The 12,469-nt window shown below is 44.2% G+C and overlaps 1 protein-coding gene and 1 non-coding gene across 2 annotated transcripts in view; both read left to right on the top strand.

Annotated features, from left to right (window-relative positions):
- Window positions 1-12,469, top strand: part of LOC126457434 (pH-sensitive chloride channel 2-like) — a 276,278-nt gene that overhangs the window by 163,465 nt on the left and 100,344 nt on the right. The gene's annotated exons all lie outside the window — the stretch shown is intronic.
- Window positions 9,466-9,539, top strand: Trnas-cga (transfer RNA serine (anticodon CGA)). Its single transcript has one exon. It is a non-coding gene; the product is annotated as a tRNA-Ser (tRNA).

Raw genomic sequence — 12,469 nt, 5'->3', positions numbered from 1 at the left:
CTTGAAAACGGGAATGGGGTGTGCATTTTTCAGTCACTAGGACGGCTTCATTCCTCCCGCGGCCTGCGATAAACTGCTCTTAGAAGAGGAGCAAGTCCTGTCGTGTACGCTATGTAGAATCGTGTAGGTATTCCATCAGGTCCAGACGCCTTTCGTTTGTATGCGAAATACAGAATGGGGAAAGAAAGGGAAATAGATAATGGGGAAAGAAAGGGAATGACAGGCGGGAACTCGTGACTGCCAGCCGCATAGGGCATTGTGGTAATGCAATGGCGAGAGTTGAAAATTTGTGCCGCACCGGGACTCGAACCCGGGTATACCGCTTCTCATGAGTGTTTACCTTAAACGCTTCGATCATCAAATTTCAAAATTATCGCACGCTGCAATCCAACGCCCCTCGTCCATAAACCCCACTCACAAATTATCAATTCCCGTAGGATTTCGAACGATATTAGTGCACCCGCGATTAAACAAGCATCAAGGAGCCTTCGTGCTCTTACAGAAATTTGTGTGTGTGTGTGTGTGTGTGTGTGTGTGTGTGTGTGTGTGTGTGTGTGTGTGTGTGTGTGTGTATTTCTTGGACACTGAGATGGCTAGTAATAATAAAATTAATTAGAACACTGTGAATAAGTAATACTTTATTAATTACAACAAAACTTATCTTTGCTCGCCAGGCTCCCCTGTAGCTATAAAACTGCACACGTGGACTTGTATTTCAGGACACACTAAATGAGCTATTACGGAGTGGTAAATTGATACAAATTCGGAATGGCCGTACTGTGGCCTCAGTATTCACTAGAAAACACAAGTTCATAGACACTTATTGACACAGATGTGATAGCGTTGGCACGTAGGCACAGTTCACAAGAGATGGAAGTGTCTTCACCGCCCGACGATGACATGGGCTGTGTCACTGAGAGTAGGCAGCACAACGACGTCACTCCAGCAGGAACTTCCTGGAAGTGGGCAGGATCCGATCTCGAATAGAACTGCCCTCCTGGCCTCTGGTACCGATACCACTTTGCTGTGCAGTATCTCTTCTTCTTGCGCCAATCGATGTCACCGCAGATATATATATATATATATATATATATATATATATATATATATATATATATATATATATATATATATATAAAAGTAGCGTCCCAGATCTGTCGATAACATTTTAGTTTCGAATTCACTGAACCCCTCTCACATGGCTCTCCTTACGCTAATTTTGACTTCGTCTACGAGATTTTGGCCTTTGTACGGCTCTCTTTGCTTCTGGGGCAGTTTCGTATCACAGCTGCAGAACCATGGCCAGTCTTTCCCATTAGTCCCGTGAAAGGCCACATCATCATCACCGGTGATCCGTCTACATTTTCATAAACAATTTTAAAAATTACGACATTAAAAAAAATGGTTCTGAGCACTATGGGACTTAACTTCTGAGTTCATCAGTCCCCTAGAACTTAGAACTACTTAAACCTAACTAACTTACGGACATCACACACATCCATGCCCGAGGCAGGATTCGAACCTGCGACCGTAGCGGTCGCGCGGTTCCAGACTGTAGCGCCTAGAACCGATCGGCCACTCTGGCCGGCATTACGACATTCATTCGGTTATGAAGGCATGACGCATATATTGCGTGATGGGGAACAGCAGGAATGTGTGTAGGTACAAAATTATGTATCTGACGCAGAATACTGCATTATTTCCATTTTGTTTCGTCAGCCGTGGACTTTTTCGCAGCAGTTCGGTGTGCACGCGATATCGGCACCGGTTGCTACACTGCCGCCGTCTGAGATGTGTGCCGTATGTTAATCGGCGACAGGGTGTGCGGAGGACTAACCACGGGTCGGCTGGATTTGGGATGCGCGTCGCGGAAGCCAGAGGTCACGCCATTGTCTGATTGTGGGTCTAGGCAGCCAGCAGCTGCGCGGGACATGGGCTCCTTGGGCACATTTTCGTGTCAGTCATGACAAACAGATTGTCAGGAAAAACAGAAAGTCCTTCCATACTACCTGACAATAGAGAAACTATCTAGAAATTACCAGAGCTAGGTTTTCAGAGCAGAATCTCTACGTATATCCTTCAGTCACTCATTTATCGCTCCCGCGGGTACCGTCACAATAATATAACGACGACGTATTGAAAATTAATGCCTCTGATTTTCTTATGTGGAAACATTTAAAGCTTTTTAAATAAAACAATTTTTAATGGACGTTCTACGTCTTTATTCTTCATGTCTACGCATTTATTTCTCATCATAGTCACCCTGGTGACGAATACATTTGTCCCAACGAGATACCAGTTTGTTGACACCGTCACTGTTGAATGTTTGACTTCGTTGTCAGAGCTGCAACCTCAGCTCTGCTTGCACCTCTTCATCACTATCAAAGTGAAGTCCGCGGAGATATTCCTTAAATTTTGGAAACAGATGAAAATCGGTCGGGGTCAAGTCGGGACTTAATGGAGAATGAAGGTGCAGTGAACTCAAGACGTCGGATTGTTGCAGATGTCTCGGCTCTCTTGTGTAGACTGATATTTTCATGCTGAAGGAGAGGATGCTCCGTGTGTGGACAAACTTTCCGAGTTCCAAATTCGATTACAGCACGCTGTTTCTCACGAAGCGACACAGTTACATCACACACCGCAATGCTACGCGCTACAATTCGGAGCCACCTTGGGCCAGGTAGTTATAAATATGTAGACATGGAGAGTAAAAATGTAAAATATTAATAACATTTGTTTCATTTAAAAATCTTTAAGAGTTTTCACATAAAAAATTCGGAGGCATTACTTTTCAGAACGCCCTTGTAGATTGATAACAGCCCGCACATATGCCAGTAAAAAATCTTTCTTAAATGCAGGTCAGCGGGAATTATTCGAAGTGGGGGACCAAATTTCAAGTTTGTCATTTTCTTATGTAACTGATTCAGTGAGTTTGAAAAATAGCCTCGGCACGAGAACTAAATTTGATAAGAAGTACACAAATTCAAATGGCTCTAAGCACTATGGGACTTAACATCTGAGGTCATCAGTCCCCTAGACTTAGAACTACTTAAACCTAATTAACCTAAGGACATCACACACACAGCCATGCCCGAGGCAGGATTCGAAGCTGCGACCGTAGCAGCAGCGCGGCTCCAGACTGAGGCGCCCAGAACCGCTCGGCCACACGGTCGGCAAGAAGTACACAAAACTCAGAAGACTGATGGTTATCTACGTAGTACTTTTATAGCACATTAGTATGGCATCCAAACAGTAGGCATATTTCAATAGTACATGTAAAAATATTATTAATTTGAAGATTGTTTTAGCGATCTGAAATTACATCCTCATGTGATTAAACCGTCGGCTATCCAACGATTTATGAAATAGCACTAGAAAAAGCCACAAAAATAATTTATTCATACTCCCATAATGTTAGACTGAAATTGAAAATTAAAACTCTGAAATAAGAAAAAAATCAAAATAACTGAGAAAATCCTGCTGGAATCAACGAAAGCGCCAAGTTAATATCCCTTGAAATGCAGAAACAGATAACAAACTTTTTAAAAGACTTATTCGACTTTCATGTCATCTACAACACTTCGTTTGGTTACAAAATTTCGCATCTGTTCACATTAATGGATGTGTTGCATTACTTTTCTGATTTCTTTTTTTTAGTGTCGATTGGCATAACTGAAGTTAAACACAAGTTTTGAAAGCTACATTTTTCTAGACTGGTTCGGTAAAATGTAGCCCTCGGCTAATGTACGTCCAGATGAATGAGGGAAACCTCCAAAAACCATCTCCAGATTGACCGAATCAACGTCAACAGCCTAGAAATGCATCTATGTAATACTCGTCTTTCAGCATGACACATAATAGCTCTTTGACTGTAGGTGGCCCTGTGTTCCACCCATAGAGTCTGAGTGGTCCAAACCTCGAGAAAAATTTCACACTTTTTATCCTCTCTTCTAGCGCAGAAAATTGTATTACCCGTTTCCAGCTGCACTTAGACGTGGTGCAAATATTTAATATTTCTACACCTACATCTACATACAAACTCCGCAAACAACCGTAGGTGCATCGCGGGACTACTTCGTACCACTACTAATCATTTCCTCTCCTGTTCCATTCGAAAATAGAGCGAAGGAAAAACGACTGCCTAAAAGCCCCCGTACGAGCCCCAATTTCTCGCACATTATCTTCATGGTTCTTACGCGAAGTGCACGTTGGCGGCAGTAGAACGTCCGTAGTCGGCTTCCAACGCCGATTCTCTAAATTTCCGGAATAGCGCAATGGTGCCTTCCGGAAAGAGCATCGTCTTCCCTCCAGCGATTCGCATTTGAGTCCACGAAGCATCTCCGTAATACTTGCGCGGTAATCGAACCTACCGGCAACTAATTTAGGAGCCTGTCTCTGAATTGCTTCGATGTCTTTCTTTAACCCGACCTGGTTGGGATCCGAAAAACTCGAACAGTACTCAATAATGGTGCGCACTAGCGTTCGCAGTGTATGTGTGTGGTTCGAAGTCCGCCCCGATAGCTGAATGGTAGCCGGCACGTTAGCTCAGCGTGTTCTGTCAGAGGGTTAGCTACACTCTGTAATAAAAAACTGAGTCAACGGCCCAACACTGAACTTGAACGAGTGTCATGGGACATCCGCACCGAACAAATGCATCGAACAATATGGGGAAAAAAAGGTCAACGTGACGGACTGCTGTCCTAAGAGGCCCGAGTTCGATTCCCGGCTGGGTCGGGGATTTTCTCCAATCAGGGACTGGGTGTTGTGTTGTCTTCATCATCATTTCATTCCCGTGCGGCGCGCAGATCGCCCAATGTGGCGTCGAATGTAATAAGACCTGCACCAAGGCGGCCGGACCTGCCTGCCGCGTAAGATGCCTCCCGGCCAATGACGCCAAACGCTCATTTCCATTTTTTTGTGTGTGGTTCGAAGAGTATCAGTTCAAGTTTACCGTTCTCCCCACCAAGCTCCCCGATTTTAAAGCCAATCGAGAATATTTGTGGAATCACCTCGATCGGGCTATTTGCGCCATGGATCCTCCATTAAGAAACCTGGCCATGCCGCGGGGGGTCGGCATGGCCCCACATCCCTTTCTGTTGTGTCTAGACAAGACAGCCTAGACACAATGAGAGGAAGCCGAAAGGCACGCGCTAAGTTAAAGCAGGAGGGCGTGAGATCTGAAACAGGATACGTAATGAAGGCTATAAAGAAAAGTACGTAGCTTCTGGAATACTTAACTTTAATCCATCCTTTTGGTACATCTGGAGATTGTGGCGATACAAGTGAGACTCTTTAGATACATGCAATGTTACTAATGGCGCCTTGCTAGGTCGTAGCTATTGACTTAGCTGAAGGCTATTCTAACTATCTGCTCGGCAAAGGAGCGAGGCTTCGTCAGTGTAGTCGCTAGCTACGTCGTCCGTACAACTGGGCGAATGCTAGTCAGTCTCTCGAGACCTGCCTTGTGGTGGCGTTCGGTCTGCGATCTCTGACAGTGGCGACACGCGGGTCCGACATGTACTAATGGACCGCGGCCGATTTAGAACTACCACCTAGCAAGTGTGGTGTCTGGCGGTGACACCACACTTTCGATATCTTCCAGAACCTCACTGATTCTCTTCCTGCACGTCTCGCAGCGGTACGCTCTGCAGAAGGTCTATATTCTCTCTTCTGACAGGTAGTCACATTAATGTCGCTGGGCAGTGTAGTAGCGTCTAACGTAAAGTACGTCCACAATTTGACTAGGGGGACAGGGCGATAATGCCGACTGACTGAACGCCAGTATGGCGGCCATCTCACCAGCGCATACCTCTCTCGCCTGTTAATAATTGTTCTGGCAACCGGAACCACTGCTTCTCCTTTGAATAATTTCTCAACTGCTCCCAGAAGGGCATGAGTGCCCTTCCAGTCCTTCCACCTTGGCATATTCCTTGGTAATACTGACAATCGAAACCTTGTTGTCGGTGTCTGACTCACAGGCATCGATCGTTTAGTAACCTATGTGAAACTTCGTTACCTTCTAGCCGTGAATATAAAATTGATGCAAACGGCCGGCACGGACTGCAATGCGAAATCCAGTGCTTGCAAACTGAAATGCAGCGAAGGTTGCCAGTCAGATTCCAAGACAGCTCGCGATATAAGACAGAGATTCAAGCTCCAAATTACGAGAAAGATTTTATTAGGCACGAACGAGTACATTAGGAGTGCTTATTTGTGTTTGTGTGTATTTTACACATTATTCCGCTAAAGTACGGACTTGTCTTCAGCTAATATGCAGAGTTGCAACACTTTTTGTGGAAGACGGCGCCTACAAACGTTTACCGAGTTAATTCGCACACGATTTAAAGAATTTTACCTCGCCCGATGTTCCATCATTTCCGAGTGCCGGCTGTCTGTAATGGAGGTAATGCTGCTTCGGTCAATATAAAGTCAGACATTTCAATGTCATTCTGCCATCCTACAATTAACAGACTCTCATCACTGTTGTATAGGCTCCCAATATTAATTTAACTGTAGCAGTGCAATCGACTATGAAACCAATAAACTAACGGATCAACAGTAACTCATTTGATGACCTACAAGGCCTTTTCATGTTCGTGAAACTGTTGATATGGATTCTCAATAGGTAGTTCACTGAAAACCAAGATACCACATACTTAACGAACCCCACTTGAAGAAACTTCGACCGTTTTCTTATGTGCAGTTAAGCTGAAACCTCACATGACTTCGTTCTCGAATTTGGAAAGCAGTCATTCCGATGGGTGCAGCAGAACATTGTAGCACGTTTTGTAACACCATTACAAAGTAGTTAGCAGCTGCAGATAACGCAAATGTTGGCATTATCATTCACCGAGGAGAGCAGTTCAGTTTTCGGATTTTGTGGCTTAATATAAACTTCATCAATCGTCAGGATGGTTTAGACCAGGGGTGCCCAATCTTTTGGCTTACCTGTCCCATACTGGAAGAAGACAAGTATTTCTGGACCGCACATAACACATGAGTAGTAGAGAGAATAGGATCATGTGAAGGGAGTTTCAGATTGAAAACATTCTGCTTATCATAATTTTAGATAAACGGAATATTACGCATTTTTTTACCGATACTTTGATAGATGCTCACTTCTGCGGCCGCGTTGATACTTCCTTTTGGCAGCGAGCGTCCTGCGGGCCGCGGTTTGAAAGTCTCTTGTTTAGACGATACAACATATTTTCATATTGGAAGTGGTATGCCCTTGCCTTGCTTTAACACACTATCGGAAAGAAATTAGTGCAGCTGGAAAGACGACGTCTATTTTGGTACGAAGACGGCATGTGCTACCTGGGGGATAGTAGATACACTGACAGTGGTTTCAACATCGTCGCCAACAGTTAACGTAGTGCACAGCTTCCAGAGCACCGTCTGTGACTGCATGTTAGTAGGGGAGTGGTCACAACCAGAAGGCTAGATGTGGTGCAAAGTAAGCAGGCAACCAAGCCACGGAGACGCACTCGTGGTTCCTGCAGCCAACTGACAGAATCTGAAATGGGTCAAATTGTGGCCTTCCGAGTGGTGGGGTGGTCCTTCCGGAGAGTTGCAATACAAGTTGGACGTGCTGCCATGGCCGTGCAACGATGCTGGTACCAGTGGTCACGCGAACATTCTCACGCCCGTAGACAAGGTTCTGGACATCCACGTAGCACAGACGCCAGCCAGGATCGTCCTAATTATAAGGGCAGCAGTGGCAGATCGTACAGCTAGCACAGATATGAGGGCTTGCGTGTTGCAACATATTCCTAGATTCATCATTTAACATTATTTCTAGAAACTTTCGAAGTCGTTTTCACGAGAAAATTTGCGTCTGCCAGTCCAGTTCTTTCAACATCTTCGTGTCACTCTTCCTTGGGTGAAACAAACCTGTGATCATTCCTGTTGTCCTTCTTTGTATACGGTCAGTATCCTCTGTTACTCGTGTTTGGTACGGGCTCCACACACTTACGCAGTAATCTAGGATGGGTGGCGCAAGTGTTGTTATCGAGAAACAGAAAGTTTAAAGAAAAAAATCCGAATCAGAGGCAACTTGGATTTTTGGCTGGTAGCTGTACAGATTGAAGTCGTGCAAATGGACAGAAAAAAATTCTGGATAAGAGCGGGCCTCTGTGGTCAACAGCCAGGTGGCAACAAAATGACCCGCATGGAATGTACTAGTGTACGAATAACAAGCTGAGCCCGGCCGGCAGCAGGAGCTGTATACAACGACGGCACGTGGGCCAGATGACAGATTGAAAGCCAGTTCCGGATAATGCGACACTGCGCATGCTCGCGGCACGCCGCTCAACGCCCAAATGCACTTGTGCCGTGTCGCCACGTGACGTCACATCCGGTCACCAGGACAGCCGCGGCTCGTTACGAGAGAGCCCGAATGGACCACTAATCGCACTACAAAACAGTGCAGGCTAGAAGGACGCGTCTGCATTAGGGACCCAAGGATCCCCAGGTTTTTCTGTTCTTGTCGCGTCACAGAGCATTCGCACTGTCTCGGAAGCACGCGTAACAGCTGTCACAAAAAATAAATAAATAAATAAAACAAAATAAAAAATAAATGACACAGAAAATTGAGTAGCAAACACTAATGAGGATGGCTAGTTTGGATTGAGAGGACACTTCCTAATTGTTACTGCAGCACTTACTCTTTCTCTCTGTCGTGAATATGTCACGTTCAGGAACCCTGTCTGCATTACGAATGCTTTCACACATTTTGATAATTCACCATCGTCCCTCCTTCCCCCTATTTATTTCTTGTATGTATACTCATGTTAATTATCACCTTAGCGAGCATAGTATCCTTGATGCTTATCACGGGACTGAGCGAAATCGTCACGTATGCAGTTAGGATGTGGGACTAAGCACGCTGATTTAAAATTTCTACAAGTTCCTTGTAATCCTGAGAAGGAATTTCTTCTTTAATATCGAGGTCAACTATTTCAGTAATCTCCCTCACTTGTCCTGTTACAATACAAAAAAGGTAAACTTTAACAAACAATGAAAGTTAGATGTGAAGGACCACATGACAGGAAGCAATCTCCTATAACACACAAACATGCAACAATACATTCAAATTCTTAAATGAGATTTTCACTATGCAGAGGAGGTGCGCTGATATGAAACCTCCTGGCAGATTAAAACTGTGTGCCGGACCGAGACTCGAACTCGGGACCATTGCCTTTCGCGGGCAAATGCTCTACCAACTGAGCTACCCAAGCACGACTCACGCCCCCTCCTCACAGCTTTACTTCTGCCAGTACCTCGTCTCCTACCTTCCAAACTTTACTCCTCATTCTGGAAACATCCCCCAGGCTGTGGCTCCGCGTATCCTTTCTTCCAGGAGTGCTAGTTCTGCAAGGTTCGCAGGAGAGCTTCTGTAAAGTTTGGAAGGTAGGAGACGAGGTACTGGCAGAAGTAAAACTGTGAGGACGGGGCGTGAGTCCTGCTTGGGTAGCTCAGTTGGTAGAGCACTTGCCCGCGAAAGGCAATGGTCCCGAGTTCGAGTCTCGGCCCGGATACAGTTTTAATCTGCCAGGAAGTTTGATTCATATTCTGATAAAAAAGTACTATTTTATATTCCTTCTTTTTCCTCCAATTTCGCTGTAATCGTTCTCTGTGTTTCTCCTCTCCATAGGCCACTGTGAGGCACTTTTATTTTGCCTCTTACCTTGAAATGCGCTGATTTTTAATACCCCCTTCCTTCGTATAGTAGTTCTAACAGAACCAGTCTCAGTCGTGTAAGTCTGTGAAATGCTTTTACACGGTAGTTTTATCTTTGCACATGATACCCTGCATTCTGGACATTTTTCAACATAGTCCTACAGGACGCGGGCTTGACAGTTGCTTATCCATGAGCAATAACAGAGGAATGTGCCCTCATTTGTTTATTGAATACTGTACGTCGTTCGTAATACTAAAGCTTTTGCAGCACAAGAGATATGTTCCACAGTAGTGAAGATGAACAAGTCCTCATTGCTCTTACGATATGCATTTTAGAGTGCTTGTTTACTGAACTTTATTTCTTATTTTGGTTCGTACTAACACCTCTCAAAATATGGAGTAATTTTTTAAGCACCCCGTTTTTATAATCACTAGGCTGTGTACAATCATGAGTTAAATATCAAAATCTTTTCGCGCTATTTTAAGCAGTGGATATTGACACTGTTGATGGAGAACTGTGCGTCGAACTCGGGACGTTCTCCGTCGTGCCTTTCAAGAGTAGTAAGTTATGTGTCTGTCTGCTCTCACAAACACTGCATCACACATCCACTAGTCACTGGCAGTTGCTCAGAACCGTTTCATGTGAGTCATGACTACTCAGATCTGAAGAAGGAAATGCGTAGGTGACATAAAACCTTTCCAGTGGGACCTTTGTATTGCTTTAAACTTCTTACATACTCTTCACACGACAAAGGCATATTAACCTCACTTAGCCTATAAGATAATTGTGATTTTCTCTTAAGGATTCGGAAGGGGAAGGTAACCTTTGGAGCTGATCAAGCTAGAACACAATAGTTCTGGTGTGATAAGAGGCTGAGCACAGTAGCAGAACATTTATTTGTTCACTTAGTTTATGCAAACATTCACAGTTACACGGAAAATTCATACGTTCTTTTATTTAAAACATTAAAACCAATATTCTTTAAAACATGAAAATCATGCAAATTTTTTAGAATGTTGACTGAAGTTCTAAACATCGCAAATTTCTCTTTTCTTAAAACATTAGAAGCAATAACCTTCTAACAAAAACTGAACACCATTGAAAATATTTAAAGATAATTACTGAAATTCTTACCTACCCCACATTTCCTTCCCCCTAAACATTCTAACCAAAAACCATTAAAAAATTACCATCATCCAAGAGATTTAGAATAATCACTGAAGTTCCAGATTGTCCAAGTTTCCTTTACTTTAAACATTAAAACCGACAACTTTAAAACTTTAAAATGATCCAGTGTTTTTTTTTTTCTAAACCAAATAAGCTTAAGTTCAGAAACTGTTTCAAGTTAGTGCGCCGTAACTGGCCGTAGGGATACAGACATGTGAACGACATAACTCCAGTTGAACCAATCCGGCTGTCATAAAACCAACGTTACTGGAAAACCAATAAGAAATTTAATCACAATTCACAGAACCATAGCATGCGCTAATGCAGCCACACACAAATCAATCTTTCATCAGTGTCATACACATCGATCGGTACATGGCTCACTTTGCTACAGTCCCAGGCTAAGAGCAAACTCTGTAAACGACAAATTATCACTCTCAGTCTCAACCAACTGTACGTTCACCCTGTCTCTTGAACATGAGGCAATTTGGAACAACACAGTTAAACTTTGATGGGACTGATTGACAGCTTTGTAGTCACAGACATTAATTAACCACCTTACATGCAAGTAACGGCGAGTGGAATCTGAGCACATGTATGCACAATCACGAGGTGTCCTGAAGGTGACATCACTTCTCTAGAATATCATGCACATAGTTCATCATGATTTGCACACTCTGGAAAGTCTAGAACACAAAGGCGTCCGAGTAGTCACACATACATGGGAATTTGCAGAACACTGCCAGAGTACAATTTCGTGACATTACAGTCAATGATAAGCCCCACCCGCTCTTCGGCGCAACATCCATTGTGATGTATCCCAGAAGAAATAGGAAAAATGCTCCCGAGAATTTGATAAGCGAAAACAGCTCAAGTTACAGGATGATCCTGCACGGACGAATTGCTGTTCCAGCCAAGGTGAATGACTCAGTGCAAATTTGAAACTGAAAGCCGACGCTCACCAAAATTACTAGGAGTACGAGCCACTAATTCCGCCATCCGCCGACTACACAGCAACCTCCGGACCGCTGACCCATCACTCACTCGACACCGCGCCGTGGCACTTGCCGCGCTTCCAGTACACAGCTAGCACGCGCCCGACTCTCGCTACACGGCTTACTTCGCCCTCTGCCGTCCAGACCACCAGTACCTGAAGGTACATAGAAAGAAGGATCCTTTATTGTATGATTATATGACAGCGGAACAAACACTGGTAGCAGTTACTTCTGTAAAATATCTGGGAGTATGCGTGCGGAACGATTTGAAGTGGAATGATCATATAAAATTAATTGTTGGTAAGGCGGGTACCAGGTTGAGATTCATTGGGAGAGTGCTTAGAAAATGTAGTCCATCAACAAAGGAGGTGGCTTACAAAACACTCGTTCGACCTATACTTGAGTATTGCTCATCAGTGTGGGATCCGTACCAGATCGGGTTGACGCAGGAGATAGAGAAGATCCAAAGAAGAGCGGCGCGTTTCGTCACAGGGTTATTTGGTAACCGTGATAGCGTTACGGAGATGTTTAATAAACTCAAGTGGCAGACTCTGCAAGAGAGGCGCTCTGCATCGCGGTGTAGATTGCTCGCCAGGTTTCGAGAGGGTGCGTTTCTGGATGAGGT

Source organism: Schistocerca serialis, chromosome 2, assembly GCF_023864345.2.
Source record: "Schistocerca serialis cubense isolate TAMUIC-IGC-003099 chromosome 2, iqSchSeri2.2, whole genome shotgun sequence".
NCBI lineage: Eukaryota > Metazoa > Arthropoda > Insecta > Orthoptera > Acrididae > Schistocerca > Schistocerca serialis.
This window is presented reverse-complemented; position numbering and strand designations above follow the sequence as displayed.